Consider the following 17,825-nt stretch of genomic DNA (forward strand, 5'->3'; position numbering starts at 1 on the left):
CATAGAATGGAATCTAAAGGTTATCATCCTTGATCCTGTAAACAATAAAAAGCATACTTCTTAACTGCAGGAGGCAAATATGCAGTGAGACAGATGAAGGCAACGGTAGCAGTAAAAAAAATTTCAACTTATTACAAAGTCAAAATGAACTGTTGAAATTTAATAAAATAAGAAATCACTAAAAAAGAAAGAAATCATGCATTTCAGTAAATTATTTAAAACTACAAAGTCACCAGTAAAATAACTGAAGATAACAACAACTTAGAGGAAGGTATGGAAGTAGTGTAAAGTTGATCCATTGAGAAATAGTGAAATATTTATATGATTTAGAATTATATGATATACCGTCCACCATAAGACTGAAGACCAAAATAGCCAAAAGGAGCACTGTCGTTCTTATTTTCAAGATCTTGCATCAGACACCTCTTGTGCAGAGCCTAACAGAGCCTAACACATTTGTTTCCAGCCATGCCTAGGCTGATTTTTTTTTAATTTTATTTTAATTAATTTATTTATTTTAGAGAGTGAGAGTGGGAGGGACAGAGGGAGAGGGAGAGAGAGAATCTCAAGCAGACTCCGTGGAGTACGGGTTCAATCAATCAACCAATGACCTGAGCCAAAACCAAGAGTCAGATGTTCAACCAACGAGCCCACCTAGGGTGAACATTTTGTGCAGGCTTCAAGTCACTTCACACATGGTTCCTTACCTTAAAGGCACATCATCTTCAATGACTTGCCCTTCATACTCTGGGCTTGTCTGATGCATGGATGTGCAACCTATAGAGTGTGGAGGTCATTGGGCAAATGCTTCTCCAGACAATCCTTGGTCAGATCATTCTAAGAGACATTATATAGACTCCTCACAAAATCTTTGTGTGATTGGGCTGCAGCTGCCCAAGGTGGGGACCAACTCAATAATATCCTTATTACATTAATTTCTCTTCTTTCCCTTTTAATGTTTTCTATCTCTCCCTTCTCTGTACAATCACCTCCCAAATAAACTACCTTCCCAGAAGCCGTTACATTAGAATCAACTGACAAGAAGAACTCAGACCAAGACATCTCTTCTGCATCCCTTGTTTTTTTTGTTGTTGTTCATTTTTTTGCCATACACACACATTAATTTTATTTTAAAATTCTTATGAATATTCACCTTGTTTGTGATAGATCGTGCATTCCTCTCATAATTATCACATGCGAAGACGAGCCTTAATTTATCTTCTCTGGTTCATTGACAATTGTTACTATGCACTAGGCATTCACTATATGCTTAAAATGATTTCTCTTGTCAAGGAAGATGCTACATTTAGAATCACAGCAGAGAGTAACAATAAACATATAAAATTCTAGCCAGTGGAGTATCAAACTGGGAAATACAAAGACAAGAAATACAATTTGAAACTGACAACATTCCCCAATGATTGAACCTGAGTCCCTTTCTTCCTTTTATAAAATAGCACAATAATGTTTACTTCCCAGGAAACGGAAGTAAGTTTTTAATGATTTCCAAGCAGGGCTTGAGTGCTAAGATTTCACAATATATTATATATTTAAACTATTCACAGTTCTCCAAAGACTGAAGTGAGTAAGAAGTGTCCTGAGCAGGGTGTCAGAAGCTATGAATCCATGATACACTTCTGCCTCATTTTGTTACAATATTTAGGCAAGTCATTTAAACCTTGTTAGTTTCAGTTTCCTCATCTTGAAAGTAAAGATAATGTTAGCTCTGCCAAATCTCAGGGTTATTGTTAAAGGTTAATAAGAAATTATGTGCAAAAGCTCTTAGGGAACTATCAAGCACACAGTAAAATCAGGGCACTATTATATACATGGGATGTGCATGGCAACAGTCACTAAGAGAGAGAAAGCCCTCCATTAGGAGAATGCCCAAATTGGACAATTTTGAAGCTCAGTCCCCTCGGGTAGTGCCTGGATATTCTAAAGCCACATCTGTAAAACAGCTGCCCCAGGGCAGCCAGCAAAATTTCACTGTTGGCTGCCATACTGTTTTGGAAAATATATGAATCGCTTGCTAACACTTAAATAGAAAGTTAACCTGAAAATCCAGACTTTCAGCTCCCCTGTAAAAGCCAGGAGATGTGGCCCCACCTTGGCTATGTTCTGAAATGTCACTCTTCCTGAGGTGAGCAGGCTCTTTTCCCCAAAAATGGGGCATGCACCCTCTAATCTGCCACAGTCCCCACTACTCCATTCTACCTTACACCTGGCCCACTTCACTTCTTTCATTTATCAGTTTGGTCACTGTAACAGTTGAGTTTGAAGCCATTGTTCTAGCATTGGGCACAGAGATAGATAAATGCATCCTAATTACATGAAAAAGAAAACTTTGTAGGTTGAAAGAAAAGGATGCAAAGCTAAAGAACAGAGGAGAAGAGGAATGTAACACTTTCTGCAACATGGTTGGATGCCAAAGATGGAATAGAATAGAAGATCAGAGAGAATGCCCTGCTACATGGAATACTATAAGGAATGTCAAGACTCAGCATTACTAATATTAATTTTCACATTGCTTTTTCTGCTGTGCCATGCTATGCTATGATGTGGCGCAACCCTGTGCCAAAAATGGTGTCTAAAGAGGACACTGCTAACTATTCCTCCTATCATTTCCTCCTCTAACATTAAAAAGAACTCTTATTAGAGTTGGGGTTTTTTTCTTTTTTTTCTTTTCCAGCTTTATTGAGATTTGATTGACCAATAACATTGTGTACTTTTAAGGTGTACAATGTGATGACTTATGTGTGTATACCTTGTGAAATGTTTACCACAACAAGGTTAGTTAACACATCTTTCACCTCACACAATCACCTTTTGGTTATTGTTGCTATGGTAAAAATATTTAAGATCTACTCTTATAGCAACTTTTAAGTATACAATATAGTATTGTTTTTTTTTTTAAAGATTTTATTTATTTATTTGAGAGAGAGAGAATGAGAGAGAGCACAAGAGGGGGGAGGGTCAGAGGGAGAAGCAGGCTCCTCGCTGAGCAGGGAGCCCGATGCAGGACTCGATCCAGGGACTCCAGGATCATGACCTGAGCCGAAGGCAGTCGCTTAACCAACTGAGCCACCCAGCCGCCCTACAATATAGTATTGTTAACTATAGTCACCAGGCTCTATGTTGTATCTCGAGAACTTATTCTTCTCATAGCTGGAAATTTGTACCCTTTACCAACATCTCCCATTTCCATCACTCCCCAGTCCCTGGCACCCACCACTCTACTCTCTGTTTCTATGCCTTTGGGTTTTTTGGATTCCACATGTAAGGGAAATTATACAGTATTTTTTTTCCTGTCTCATTTCTCTTAGCATAATACCCTCAAGGCCCATCCATGTTGTCACAATGGCAGGATTTCCTTCTTTTTTCATGGCTGAATAATATCCCTTTGTAGTGGTGTGTTTGTGGTGTGTATATACACATACATATGTATACCACCTCTTTATCCATTCTTCTGTTGATGGTCATTTGTGTTGTCTTCATTTCTTCACTAACGTGCAAACAATATTACAAAGAACACAAGAGTGCAGATATCTCTTTAAGATCCTGATTTCAACCTCCTTTGGAGATATACCCAGAAGTAGGATTGCTAGATCATAGAGTAGCTCTATTTTTAATTTTTTCAGGAACCTCCACAATGTTTTCCACAGTGGCTGCACCAGTTACGTGCCCACCAACAGTACACAAATGTTCCCTTTTCTCCATATCTTCCCCAACACTTGTTATCTCTTATCTATTTTGATCACAGCTATTCTAACAGATGTGAGATGGTATCTCATTCTTGTTTTGATTTGCATTTCTCTGATGATTAGTGATGGTGAATGCCTTTTCCGGGGTCTGTTGACCATCTATATGTCTTCTTTGGAAAATGTCTATTTAGGTCCTTTGCCCATTTTGTAATCATATTGGGTTTGTTTGTTTTTTCTATTGAGTTGCATGAACTCTCTGTATATTTTGGATATTAACCCATTACCACATATATGGTTTGCAAATGTTTTCTCCCTTCCCGTAGGTTGCTTTATCATTTTGTTGACTGTTTCTTTTGCTGTGCAGATTTTTAGTTGAAGGAAGTCCCACACTGATATTTGCTCTTGTTGCTTGTGCAAGATATGCTCTTGTCATATCCAAAAAATTATTGTCAAGACAAACGTCAAGGAGCTTTCTCCCCTACGTCTTCTTCTAAGAGTTTTGTGGCTTCCAATCTTAATTTATCTCTAGTTAATTTTTGTGAGTGGTGTAACATAGGGGTCCAAAAATTTCTTTTTTTCATATGAATATTCCGTTTTTATAACCATTTATTGAAGAGGTTATCTTTCCCCACTGAGTATTCTTGGTTCCCTTGTCAAATATTAGTTGACTACATTTTTGAAAGTTTATTTATAGCCTCCTGATTTTGTTCCACTGATCGCTATGTCTGTCTTAATACTAGTACCATACTGTTTTATTTACTATACAGCTTTGTAATACAGCTTAAAATCAGGAATTGTGATACCTCCATCTTTGTTCATTATCAAGATTGCTTTGGATATTCAAGGTCTTTTGCGGTTCCACATGAATATAGATTGTTCATTCTACTTCTGTGAAAAATACCATTCGAATTTTGATAGGCATTGCATTGAATCTATAGATGGCTTTTGGGTAGTATGAACATTTCAATAATTAATTATTCCAATACATTACCACAAGGTATCTTTCCATTTACTTGTGTCTTTTCCAATTTCTTTTACCAATGTTTTATAATTTTTGTGTATAGATCCTTCACTTCCATGGTTAAATTTATTCCTAAGTATTTTATTGTTTTTGATGCTATTGTGAATAGGATAGTTTTCTTCATTTTTCTTGTTGATACTTTATTATTAGTGTATACAGATGCAACTGATTTTTGTACATTGATTTTGTATCCTGGAACTGTACTGAATTTATTTATTAGTTCTAACAGTTTTTTGGTGAGGTCTTTAGGATTTTTCTATATATAATACCATGTCAATTGCAAATAAAGACGATTTTACTTCTTTCCTGATTTGGATGTCTTTTATTTATTTTTTCTTGGAATACTACCCTGACTAGGACTTCCAGTACTATGTTGAATAAGAATGGTATGAGTATATACCCTTGTCTTGTTCCTGATCTTAGAGGAAAAGCTTTCAACCTTTTGCCATTGAGCATAATGTTAGTCGTGGGCTTGTCATACATGGCCTTTATTATGTTGAGGTACATTCCTTCTAAACCCATTTTGTTGAGAGTTTGTATCATGAAAGTATGTTGAATTTTGTCAAATGCTTTTTATGTGCCTATTGAGATGATCATATGATTTTTATCCTTCATTTTGTTAATGTAGTATATCATTTATTGATTTGTGAATGTTGAACCATACTTGCATCCCAATGATAATTCCCACTTGATCACAGTGTATGATCCTTTTAATATGCTGTTGAATTCAGTTTGCTAGTATTTTGTCAAGAGATACTGGCCTGTAATTTTTCTTTCTTGTAGTATCCTTATGTAGCTTTGTTATCATAAAATGCTGCCCTCATAAAATGAGTTTGGGAGTGTGCTCTCCTCTTCAATTTTTTTATAAGAGTCTGAGAATGTTTGGTGTTAATTCTTCTTTAAATGTTTAGTAGAACTTACCTGTGAAGCCATCTGGCCCTTGGCTTTTCTTTTTTGGGAGTTTTCTGATTATTGATTCAACTCTCATTCATTATTAATCTGTTCAGATATTCTATTTCTTTATGATTCTGTCATTAGGGTGTATGTTACTAGAGATCTATCCATTTCTTCTAAGTTGTCCAATTTGTTGGAGTGTAATTGTTCAGAGTAGTCTCAAGATTCTTAGTATTTCTGTGATATCGTTGAATCATCTCCTCTTTCATTTATAATTTTATTTATTTGAGTCTTCTTTCTTTTTTTCTCAGTAAGTCTAGCTAGAATTTTGTCAGTTTTATTTATCTCTTCAAAAACCAGTGTCGTTTTGTTAATCTTTTCTATTATATTTTATTCTCTATTTCATCTGTTTCGGTCCTGATCTTTATTATCACCTTCTCTCTGCTAACTTTAGGCTTTGTTTAATTATTCTTTTTTCTAGTTCCTTGAGGTATAAAGTTAGATTGTCTAATTGAGATCTTTCTCTTTTTCTTAATGTAGGCGTTTATCACTATAAACTTCCCTCTTTGAACTGTTCTTGTTATATCCCATTAGTTTTGGTATGTTTTGTTTCCATTTTTATTTGTTTCAAGATATATTTTTATTTCCCTTTTGATTTCTTCTCTGACCCACTGGTTGTTCAGGAGTGTGTTTTTTAATTCCCACATATTTTCCATTTTTCCTCCTGTTATTGATTTCTAGTTTCATACCATTGTGGTTAAAAACTATAATTGGTATGATTTCAACCTTCTTGAATTTGTTAGGACTTGTTTTGTGGCCTAACATATGATCTAACTTGGAGAATGTTCTGTACACACTTGAGAAGAATGTGTATTTTGCTGTTGCTGGATAAAACAGAACTCCAGTTTTTAACTTAGTGCAGGGCCACCCGGAAGAGATATTTCCCAGTTATACTTGCAGCCAGGTATGGGCATAGGCCTAATTTTTAGCCAACAGAATTTGAGAAAAGTAATATGTGTCACTTTGGGGATGTACCTTTATTATATATATTTTTTTAAGATTTTATTTATTTGACAGAGCGAGACACAGGGAGAGAGGAAACACAAGCAGGGGGAGTGGGAGAGGGAGAAGCAGGCTTCCCGCCCAGCAGGGAGCCTGATGCAGGGCTCGGTCCCAGGACCCTGGGACCATGACCTGAGCCGAAGGCAGACACTTAACCGACTGAGCCACCCAGGTGCCCATAACCTGGATTTTTTTAAATAAAAATCCTTTTTTTTTTTTTTTAAAGATTTTATTTATTTGACAGAGAGAGTGAGAAAGCACAAGCAGGGGGAAGCAGTAGAAGGAGAGGGAGAAGCAGGCTTCCCGCTGAGCAAGGAGCCCGATGCGGGGCTCGATCCCAGGACCCTGGGATCATGACCTGAGCCGAAGGCAGACGCTTAACAACTGAGCCACCCAGGTGCCCCATTGGGGATGTACCTTTAAAGGGAAGGAAGCTATCTCATTTCCCCACTCTTCCTCAATCCTGATGACCAGGATGTGGAGGTTATAGTGAGTTATCATCAACCATGACAATAAGGCCAACATATTATGGATGGTGGAGTCACAAGATAGAAGGAAACCTGGCCCCTGGTTGACCTTTTGAAGCAAAGCCAACATACCAGACTCAGGTCATCAGCCTCCAGGTTATTACAAAGCAAGCAAAATAAGCTTTTATAATATTTAGGACATCATTAATGTGGGTCTCTCTCATACACACTGAAACCTATACCTTAACTAATATATTCTGAAAGTCTTCAATAAAGTCTGGTTGCACCATAGGCTTGACTTGGTGACCATTATGGAAGGATAGGATTGAAGACATACCAAGCAGGACCCTCTGAAGCATATCAGATACTTTAGCTCTTGCATCAGTAAAAGCAAACTGACAGGCAGAGTTGAGAGGAATGTAAACCTCTTTGTTCCTAAGGCCTATAAGTGCTGGATGTTCTACTACCTTTTAGAGGGGAGTTTGAATCAAAATTATTTAAGTGGTTCAGCATACTAGATGCGTGGGCAGAGCACACCTGCATACTACAGACACACATATGCACACACACACACGTGCTCAGCTGTTCGTGCACACATAAAGTTACATCCATTCATAACAGAAAACAATACCTGCTTCACAACTGGAACTTTTTCTCAATAGGGAATAGTCTCAGGAAAAAAATTCTGGCCACAAATTACATTACAACTTCCCTATGTAGTGACATTATTTTTAAAAACTAAGCCATCATTTGAATTCTATATTGAAATACAACTTTAGTGAGTTCCAAAGCAAAAGGGAGCATCATAGCTCTGGGGACAGAGAATGCTACTTAATTTTTCTATGTTTTATTGAAGATAATAGTCCAGGGACTTTCAAGAGAAAACACTTAAAAATAATAAATTGAAGTTCACTGCATCTTGTTCATTTGTTTTGCAAGGACAGTGGGATCTGTTGCATTAAATTATTCATTAAATACAAATTACTTTGCTCACTTTGATTTGTATATATATTATTTCTTAGGATATTATCCCTTTAATTATTAAAATATCCCCTGGGAGGTTCATAGTAATTATTATTACCCTGGAATCATTATACAGAATGAAAAAAAATTACAGGTAAATAGAAGATGATAACTCTTCTTGTAACATCAAGACAACAGCTCAGTAACAGTAATCACTCAAGATTGGGACATTCCACTAAAAACCTGGACAGTTTTTCAGACCATCAAAAAACCGCATGATGAAGTACAGTGGAGCTAGGTTGGGGCACAGACCAGTTAGCCTGTGGACTCTGAAAATCCACATTTCTTGTTCTATATTCTTTTATAGACACTCCTATTTTCTCTTTGCTGGCATGCCATCCACTCTGTCTCCAACACCACTATTTCACAGACACAGGTATACCTGAAGGGTACCTTTGACAGTGGAGAGCTTGAAGATTAGTCTAGAGGGAGCAAAAGAAGAGAATCAGCTGCTTAGGAGATGTTCTAGGTTTGAAATTCCCATAAGGGGGCGCCTGGGTGGCTCAGTTGGTTAAGCAACTGCCTTCGGCTCAGGTCATGATCCTGGAGTCCCTGGATCGAGTCCCGCATCGGGCTCCCTGCTCGGCGGGCAGTCTGCTTCTCCCTCTGACCCTCCCCCCTCTCATGTGTTCTCTCTCAAATAAATAAATAAAATCTTAAAAAAAAAAGAGAGAGAGAAATTCCCATAAGGTATAGACAAAGGGTACCTAAGATTTTCATTGCAGTTGCCCTGCCAAAGGCAGAAAATGAGATAAACTTCTAGAAAGCAGTCTATCCAAGACTGGGGAAGAGTTCACCTGACAAGAACATCCCTTTGCCAACCCTTATGTACTATTGATAGGAACACAGATTGCTATAGCAACTATGGGAAACAGTATAGGGCCTCCTCAAAATGAAAAATAGACCTACCATATGAACGAGCAATCCTACTTCTGGGTATAGATGCAAAGAAAATGATATCAAGAGCTCAAAGACATATGTGCATTCCCATGTTCATTGCAGCATTATTCACAACAATCAAGATATGTAAACAGCCCAAGTGCCCATCAACGGATGAATGGATAAAGAAGACGTGGCATATACATAGAGAGAGATATATATAGGCATAATATATGAAATAAGTGAAATACTGTATGCTATCACTTATATGTAGAATCTAAAAATGCTGAGCTGGTAGAAATACAAAGTAGAATGGTGGTTACCAGGGGTTAGGGGTAGGGGGATAAGGTAAATGTTGGGCAAAGGGTATAAAGTTGCAGTGAGAGATGAATAAGGTCTCAGGATCTAACACACAGTATTGTGATTTTAGTGAACAGTTACCTATTGTATATTTGAAAATGCTAAGAAAGTAAATCTTAAATGTTCTTGCTACAAAAAAGAAATGGTGACCTGTGATGTGATGGAGGTATTAGCTAATGCTACAGTGATAATCGTATTGTAATACATCAGTGTATGCAAACCTTAAACTTATACAATGTTATATGTCAATTACATTTTAACAAAGCAAGTTGGGGGGGAGGGGACATCCCATTGCCACTTTTCCTTTATGGAAACAAAGTTAAGTGGAAGGTACAAGATCAATAAATCCCAGTATTCAGTGATTTTAGGGTTTCCAACACACTACCTCTTTATACCAATCCAACCTTACTGAAATTCATTTTCACATCAATGTTACAGACATTTTAGTTAAAACAGGAAATTATATACATTGGGTAAGAAACAATTAAAGGATCTCATTGATATCTATAATGATAACAGAATATGGTCACATAAGAAAAGGGAGATCCTAAAATACTTCCCCAATAATTTTATACAAAGCTGGAGTGCTGGTGGTTGCAAGATAGAAAAGGTTATTTCCAATTTTCCATTCTTTACCTCTATTATGTTTTCAATTTTTTGACTTCTAAATAAGCTTTCAAAACTTTTACTTTCATCCAGTCAATTCAATTTCTCAAAATCAATTCATGTACCATTTCAAAATAAGAAAAAGATTAATATGACAGATTCTATTTTACACCTCAGCTATTTGTTGTAATTTTAGCTTATCTGTGAAGGAAGCAATATCTAGACAACCTTACTAATAACCACACATAAAATTTATTAGCTTTTAAATATGCACACTTTGGGGCACCTGGCTGCCTCAGTCAGTGGAGCGTGCAACCCTTGATCTCAGAGTTGTGAGTTCGAGCCCCACATTGGACATAGAGATTATTTAGAATTAAAATCATAAATAAATAAATACATAAACATGTACAGTTTTCTCTCCCTCCTGAAAGGAGCTGATGAACAATTAAACAACACCCATGGAGATAGAGGATATGGTCACTTTGGGAGGAACGTTGATGCTGGGTATCCAGGGATGAGTGTAATGTTTCTGACTCAGGGAAAGTGGACACAGGGACTTGACACTGAAACAAATATTAACTCTCTACGATTCATGTAGTGAATATAGTGAATAGAGACAGTCTGAACTCTTCATTAGCCCATTCTTCACTGCTCATCTCTGAAGCAATATTTTGATATTTTCCTTAATGCTAATTCTCCCCAGAGGAGAATTTTTTAAATAATTGTAATTCATTTAGTGCTCCTCTGTCCAGAAAGGTGCAAAGGGAAAACGCCATAGGAAAGCACAGCCTAGATTTTCAGTGAGAGTCACATCTTTTCTTAATTTCCCGTTAGGTCATAAATTCCTTGAGAACAGGAAAAAGATCTTTTCCATTCCTGTAAAATCCCTCGGGTAATAACACAATGTCTTCCTCTCAGTGGATACATTTCTTCTAGTTTAGGGATTTTTCTCAGAATCTTAAAAACATTTTCTTTTACTACAACTATAATCATTCCTTCTCTTGAATGTTGAGAAACAAATGTCATTTTAAGGCTTCTTTCACGGGGATTTTAAGAGAAAATGAAAGATAAACAATGCAGAAACAATCGTATAATACTATGTAGAATCATCCAGCCTCTTCTTTGTGATTCTCAGGTAGAATCCTAGACTTTTTATTCCTTCCCTCCCCACCCCACCCCCCAAAAAAAAGAAAAAGAGAAAAGGAAGGGGGGGGGAAGGAAGAGATTATTTCCACTTATGTCTTTTGTGTTTGAGTGAAAAGGGCCGATGAAGCCAGAAGGAGGACATCTTGTAACTGTTAACAGAACTCTTTCATGGATCTAACATTTGACTTGCTGCTGGATCCAGAGTCCGTTCCTGGGGAGGTCTGTATATATTTGTAAGGAACTAAAATACCCTCAGATAGAACAAGCTGAATAAACATTCCCACCTTAAGAAAATGTACACATGAAGAACTAAAGCAAAACGTTTGAATTAAAAACTCAGTAGCATGATTTATTTTGAATTCATTAGCTGAAAAGACTACATCATCCTGTCAACAATGTAACTGATGTATTTTGTAACCAAGATCTAGAATTTTGAGTAAGAAAAAAACCAAACACGTATTTTCCTTTTTTTCTATTCATACGTTATCTTTGAAAATAATAAGGATTAAAAAGAACTTCATTGACATAAACCCTAAAATAATTATTTATCTTGGTATTTGAATTTCTCATTTGTATTTAATGAAATGAGTAGGGTATGGTAATCCCAAGAACGAAATTTTAAATTATTTGACATGTTACGATGTAGAAAACTTAAGATTGCCAAAAAAAAAGAGCAATATACAAGAAAGATTTCATATCAGAAAAAGCATGCAGAATATAAATGGGACATAGAAGGACATCTGGCACAGCAAACCATGATAAAGCACTTAGAAATACACGCGCACTTGACCATTAGCTACAGACAATGAAGCCCTCAGTATGACAGACTTACTGCATCTAGAATCACTCATCAAGCTAAGAAGTAGCTCATTCTGGTCATAAAATCCTTTACAGTGGGAACAACGTCTTTTTCACGTCACATAAAATCCCCCGAAGAATAACATCAACCTCTGATAATATCATTATTGTTGTCAATAACTTTATGTGAATTATCTCATTCAATTTCACAAGAACTCCATAAGGTTATTACTTAAACCCACTTTAGAAATGAGGAAATACACTTCAAGAGGTGAACTAATTTCTCCAAGATAACACACAGTGTCAGGGCTGGGATTCTCATTCAGACGTTGTGAGTCCCAAGCCCCCATTGTTTGAACTAAGTATATTTCATTCATCAAATATGAGAGCTCTCTTCTTGGTTTGCAGACTGCTTGCCACCTTCTTGCTGCATCCTCACATTGTGGGAGATGAGGAGAGAGAATGAGTGAGAGAGAGAAACAAAGAGAGATTTGTGTTTCTTCCTCTTTTTATAAGGCATTAATGCCATCACGAAGGCCCCACCCTCATGAACATGAACGAATCTAACTCTAATCACCTCTCAAAGGCCTCACCTCCAAATACCAACACACTGGGGATTCGGGCTTCAACAAATGAATTTTGGGGAGACATATTCAGTCTATAATACTCTCCTTGTTCATTCCAAACACGAAGAAGGGATCTGATCCACACAGAAAAGGGGGGGTAAGAAAAAATGGGTTAAAAGCCACTATTTATTGAATACCTAGATAGTGTACTAAGCACTTCACAGACATTATCCTTAATCCTCTTGCCAGCTCTGAAAGGTAAGACTTTTATGTTTATTTTATGGAAGAGGAAACTGAGTTTCCAGCACATTAAACCTTTTGTTAAGGCCCCTCATCTAGTAAGCAGTGGGTCTTGCATTCAAATATAAATCTGACTGATTAACTCCTGGGTTTTCTGGTAGAGATGGCTGTGAGTTAGGTGAGCCTTCCTCAAACTCCTCAAATCCACTCCACAGGCTTGACCCCTACCCTTATCGACCCTCCCACACTGAACTTACACTGAATGAATATTCTCAAGACAGTTAAAACTCCTGGTCAGTAGGAAGTTGATGGTCTAGGACCTCATGGTGAGTTAGCTGAAAGAGCCTAAAGAACTTCCGTTGTGGGGCAAACACTCACAACTCGCAAGTGGAACATTCCATGGGTCAGGAGAACTGTGATTCCACTTGCTTGAAGGACTGCCCTGAGGTAGCTGGCCCTCACACGTGAGCAACTGTCTGTAGGGAGGCTGAACACTGGGCAGCCAAGCCCCAGCCTCACCTAATGTTCCCAAGTTCCAGACCAGCACAGAAGCAACAGAGCCTCGAGGGTTTGAACACTGTCCCCTGGTGTCAGTGTGAGTCAAAGGTCAGAGGAGACATTCAGAAGAAAGTACATCAGTCATTTCCCAGGTATAAATATACTCCTATAGTTGCATATAAGGGTTAGATTTAAGAAAAAGAAAGAAAGGAAAAAAGAAAGAAAGAAGAAAGAAAGAAAAGAAAGAAAGAAAGAAAGAAAGAAAGAAAGAAAGAAAGAAAGAAAGAAAGAAAGAAAGTAAGTTTAAACATAACCCATTTGTCAGACTCTCGACCACCAGCCACAGTATTCAGCTACCCTGATGGGAGAGTGGTAGATCTACAAAGCAGAGGGTAACAAGGCTTGCCTAGGCTCTCACTGACTTTCCATGTATGTCTTGCAGCTTCCGTACATCAGTTTATAGATTTATGGGATCTCATATAGGGAATCTTTCCATGTAGTGGAATGAGATGGTGTGTGACCATCCTTTATTTAATGTTATCTAATGGCAAAGTATTTAAGAGGAGTATTTAAGAGTCTGTCAAATTTAAAGATAAGTCACATATATATAATTTTTATTAAAATTAAATTAAATGCATTAATTAAATTAAAAAATGCATTTCAAATTTGTCTACCTTCCTGTGATAATAAGTGAATGTCGATGCTAAAGCACCCAGAAGATTAAAAAACAAACAAACAAACAAACAAAAAACAACAAAGCAGGGCTACTGGGTGGTGTAGTCAGTTAAGCATCTGACTCTTGATTCTGGCTCAAGTCATGATCTCAGGGTTGTGAGATCGAGCCTCAGGCTCAACATTGAGCGTGGAGTCCGCTTGAGATTCTCTCTCCCAAAAAAAAACCCCCAAAGAACAAAAAAAAACCTCACCCTTATTTGCTCCCTCAAGGTAAAGGTGACATTTTAAACATGAGTGGAAAGAAATGACTACATGATGAAAGAATTTTAAGGTAGAGACATAGCATTTTGAAAACAGATCTTTGGAAATGGAAACGTGACTTTGCTGCCAAAATTAAGTAAGCATATTATCTATTTTTTTAAGCCTCATTTCTTACACTTTTAAAAACTTAGAAATACAGTTTTCTAGGCTGTTTTAAAATCATCTACGCAGAGTTTCACTGAATTTAAACCAGTAAAAATGTAACAAAGGAAAACCTTTGTGTTAATGGATAAGAACCACTAACTCAATGACATCATGGAACATGGAAATGTACCAGGTAAATTTCAACAAAACCTTTCTATTTTAGATACGAAAAAAATTATAATTTCACAAGTGGAGTCAAGTTTGCACTTCATCCATATGAATCTACTTATCTTTATTAGATATCTTTTTCAGCTTTGTTTTCATTAAAACCAAGTGTGAAATTAAACTGGACTTACGAGCCAACATTGCATCACGATAAAAGGAATATTTTCAAAACAAAAGCACACTCACTCAAGTTTTGCTAGATAGTAATTATAAATAACAATATGACAAAGATGTATTCCATTAATATTAAAACTTAAATACTTAAAAAATAATTGTTGCAGAAGTCTCTGTATTTCTATTTTTGTATATTCTATAATAAATATATTAATAGAACACCACATGCACAGATTTTTTTTTTAGAGATTACTTTTTTAATCTATGTAAGACCATTTGAACACAAGTCCATTTCTGGAAGAATGGAAGTAATTGACTGAGTTTAGGATTCTTGCCACCCTCGTGTGAGGGGGCTCTGGGTCAGATTTAATCGGATTTAGAGAGTTCTGGAGGAAATTCACATACTTTAATCTGTTACCTCTGCTCCGAATAGTTTTCCTTTAACTTTTGGAACCGAAATCCACAAATCAAATCCATTCATATTTTAATAACAGAAAGTCCTGTCTTCCACAAACCCAGATTAAACCCAGCATATTTTTAATACTATTCTCCCCAACTCCTCATTTAAAACACCCGAACTGGCCATCTTGCTGAACATGGGGAAGAAGGACTCTCAAAAACGGTTCGACTCCTCTAAGATGGAATAAATACAATCTGTATCTTAAAGAGATGTTTTCATTTAAAATAAACTTATGAAGAAATTAAAACTCAACAGTCAAAGGAATGGACTTCTCAAAGAGGAGGACAAACATCGTGAGGTCAGCCTCCTCTGCAGTATCTCCAAGGGGTCCTTTTGCTCTGAGTAAAGTTTCCGATCACTCCATCACTTGCCTAGTTCACTGCCCATGGCCACCAACATGTGATAATATCAAAGAAGAGCCTCCCCGCCCATCCACCACCGAACGTTAGCCAAATGCGTCACACAGTTACTCACCCACAGTGTCGTTAACAGAGAAAATTGGGGAAAGAAGAATTTCCTTCCTCTCATCTGCAGATAATCATCTTCTGTCCTAAAGCATAAATTTTGATTACCCAGATTATTTTAGCTTTCAGAGTCACACGGGTTATTAGTGGTAATAAAATCATTCAGCCTTATAAAAATTTTTTTAAAAATTTCCAACCACAGTGTTTAAGAATCTGACCTCACAGCACATTATCCACCCACTATGGTAAAGTAATTTTCTCTTTGCTGTCAGTGTGATCCTTTTTTCATTTCTCTAGCTACAATTCAAAAAGAAAACAAAGTGATGTGACTGAACTCATGAGGGCACACATGTTTGCAGCCAAGGAATGGGGTTTTTTGTTTGGGTTTGTTTCATTTGTTTTTCCATAGAAATCTAACTAGCCTACATGGATGCCAAAATCAAGAGCTTATGCACACTGTCCTTAAACCCAGTGGAGGCGATCACCTACTGGAGAGGTGAAATCCTCCCAGCCCAGCTAACTTTGTCCTTACCACCCCGATGACTATGGCTTTGAGACATAGCTCAAGGACTATGCCCTGACTGTCCTAACGAAACTTCTAGAAACTTTCCTTCCCTCAACTATCCCTGCTAAAATGTGCATTAAAGTTTATGTTTATTTTTAATACTTGTTCATTTCTAATACCTAAGCCTTCACAAACCAGTAGGCAAAAATTACTATTTTCAACAAGTGTCTCACATTTCAAGGAAAATGCATGTTGGCAAAGCTATGAAACAGCAGTATTCTTTGTGGATCCATGTCTATCTCTGGAGCGAGGAATCAAGTTTTCAAAGAGCCCAGTGAGGCATGCAGGAATCCAAGCAGGCACTTGGAAAAGCACTGTGTTCTAAAAAGCTACAGAAGTGTATATATAATATGATTCTGTTTTGTTTTTTTTTTTAATTCCACATACTGAGACTGGGAAGCAGCAAAAAAAATACTTCTAAATGTTACGAGTAGTAGAATCACATTTTTTTCTTTTTTTCCTATACGTCCCTATGTTTTCCAAAATAGCTGCCATAAACTTCTATTTTTATAACCACATTGTTTTAAAGAATATAAAGTAGAGGAGAAGAATTTTCTTTCCATTACTGCTGGTCTGAAGCATATATTATCTGAATTTTAGAGCATTTGGTTATGAGAAAGATTCCTCCCAACTATATTTGTGCTATATCCAAGAGACAAATTATGTCTGCTTTATATAAAGATTTCTTTTAATAAACCATATTGCAAATTGTTTGCTTTTACAGTCACTAAATCACCACTCTGTTTGAATTCCTCTTGGTCATACCTAGTCGATAATTTAACAAAACGGGAATGCTTAACAAAGAATTACCATATAGCAATTGCTTTGGAGATCTTGTTCAATAGTTTTTACGGATCGTGACTCTATTTTTCATAATTAAATAACTCTCTACTTACTACACACTTTCACCGGTTCTGCTGCTGAGAACAAGTAGGTAATGCTAATATGTTTTCTTCAAGTAAATATGTTAGGAATTTTGCAGGGTTGAGTAGAGTGGGAACCAAAAGAAGACAGAGAGAGCTAATCATTGGTTATATATAGCACATACATCAAGGACGAAGGTATGAAAAATGTTGGCTTGAATAAGAAAACCAAGAAGAAGAAATTTTCAGAAGTGTTTTGTTTAAAAAAAAAAAAATAGTCTATTCAACAGCTGAATTTGAAACGGAGTTTACCAGTTGTTACAGTAAATATATTCAAAGTGAATCATATAACCACTAATTAGGTTTGAATCACTCAAGTGTACATTTGCTGTGACAACAGTTTTCCCTTTACAGATCATCCCTCTATTTATAAAAGAGCTGAAAATTAACATTTCCTGCTTTTGTCAAACTGAAGCATCTTTCAATGTTCCCAGCAAACATCTGAAGGATTCTTGCATCCTGAGATCATCTGGCCATTATGTTTTCAAGTGTTGTCTCTTTTCAAGAACTGGGTGAGACACACAGAATAAGCGATTGCAGATTCTCTGTAAAATAGCAACAAGAAGACAACAAAAATACCTGGTGTAGGAAAGATCATGGGTTACCATTCATGGCAGATGGGAAGCAACATAAATTGACAGTGGACGTTTTCCTTCTGTTTTGCACATGACTAACCACATGTGAAGCCTGAACCCCAGAGAAATAAAAAAAAACAAGGTTGTGTAGCTGT

At 36.8% G+C, this 17,825-nt stretch overlaps 1 long non-coding RNA gene across 17 annotated transcripts in view; it reads right to left on the reverse strand.

Annotated features, from left to right (window-relative positions):
- The window catches only part of LOC123855860 (uncharacterized), a 456,844-nt gene that overhangs the window by 195,353 nt on the left and 243,666 nt on the right, over positions 1–17,825 (reverse strand). For 14 of the 17 annotated variants that reach the window (XR_010412982.1, XR_010412973.1, XR_010412969.1 and 11 more), the window contains exon 4: positions 15,618–15,693. The exons of the other annotated variants lie outside the window; for them this stretch is intronic. This is a non-coding gene — a long non-coding RNA (uncharacterized LOC123855860). The remainder of the gene's footprint in view (positions 1–15,617; positions 15,694–17,825) is intronic. 17 annotated transcript variants of the gene reach the window in all.

The sequence above is a fragment of the Mirounga angustirostris genome, unplaced genomic scaffold (assembly GCF_029215605.1).
Source record: "Mirounga angustirostris isolate CCGP_5_RB_7025 unplaced genomic scaffold, mMirAng1.0.hap1 SCAF_7, whole genome shotgun sequence".
In the NCBI taxonomy this organism is placed as follows: domain Eukaryota; kingdom Metazoa; phylum Chordata; class Mammalia; order Carnivora; family Phocidae; genus Mirounga; species Mirounga angustirostris.